Raw genomic sequence first — 1,401 nt, forward strand, 5'->3', positions numbered from 1 at the left:
GTATAATTTCCTTTTAAAACAATAATAATAAAACAGCTTACTAATAACTTCGCTTTTTTCCCGTAATGAAGTTCGACAAAATATTTTTAAAATTCATTCCAATTTTTGTTACTTATAAATTTTTTTAGATTATTAAACATACGAGGAGTTAAATCCTTTACGTGTTTTGACAATTTGACAATCATTACATATAAGTTCAACAAAATTGCAAAAACCTGTTCCATCGTTAATAAAATCTCAATATTTAAAGAAAATAGTGATATGAAACAACTTTTACAAAACTGGAACTCAAATTTTATTGTTATTTGTTGTTTTATTCCTTTGATATTTGAAGCTTGAGTATTAACTATAAATGTAAAGATTAAACCTGTTATTTGTACAATATATTTCCTTATATTAAACTTTTAGGGGACGGTCCGAAGTGAAAAGAAAAATAGGATCCTATAAGAAGTGGGAACAAAACAATTTCAGATTTGAACCTTATTAAATTAAAACACATAAGTTAAAAAGTGTTTAACACTAAGAAATATTATATTTTTAGAAAAGTTACTGTAGCTAACAGTCACTTTTCTAAAAATATAATATTTTATAATAAAATAGTTACATTTTGTAATCTTTTAATATAAGAGATTTTAATAATGAAATAGTTATATTTTGAAATCAGTGCGAACAATATCATTACGTCAATCGGGAGCAATTTTAAGGAGTGTGTGAGGGTGTGTGACACCCCCTCGAAGATTTCTATTTTTAACTTATAGTTGGTTTTTGTAAAGAATATAGTTGGTTAGTCAGCATTTGACACATTTTAGTCCGCAGATTTTTAGGTTGAGAAACTTTTTGTTTTGTTTTGGAAAGTCAGTCGGCAGTTGATGTATACTTGCCCCAACCCCTTGTATTTTTCTTTTTCTTGAATCACCTCCTGATGTTAATAACAACATGTTATAACTTTAGATCAATATCATAACAATACTTATATATTTACAACAAACTTTGAATAAGTTTACAAACATTTTAATAAATTTGCAACAAAGCGGCCGCGGCGCAGTTTAATGTGTGCAGAACGCTTAATTTAGAAGCAAGAGATCCGGAGCATATATCGCGTCATTTGTAAGGAAGGAGGCGAGTTCAAAGCTCTTCTGCGGTGCCATGTGACAATAATGTTAGGTCTTCTTAGAGCACCTAAAACAAAAATTAAAAAAAAAAAAAATTTTAATATTATGTACTGTCGCTAACTAATGTTGCTAACCAACTTCCTACCAGGATTCAATTATCAAAAACATTAATATTAGAAAAACTACAAATCAAAATCAATTAAATCATTTTTATAAATTATGTTTATAAATATAATGTTGTTCTGTTCTTATTTGTTTTAATGTAAAAAAAAACGCCAAAAATTACAAA

Source organism: Hydra vulgaris, chromosome 03 (assembly GCF_038396675.1).
Source record: "Hydra vulgaris chromosome 03, alternate assembly HydraT2T_AEP".
Classification (NCBI taxonomy): Eukaryota; Metazoa; Cnidaria; class Hydrozoa; order Anthoathecata; family Hydridae; genus Hydra; species Hydra vulgaris.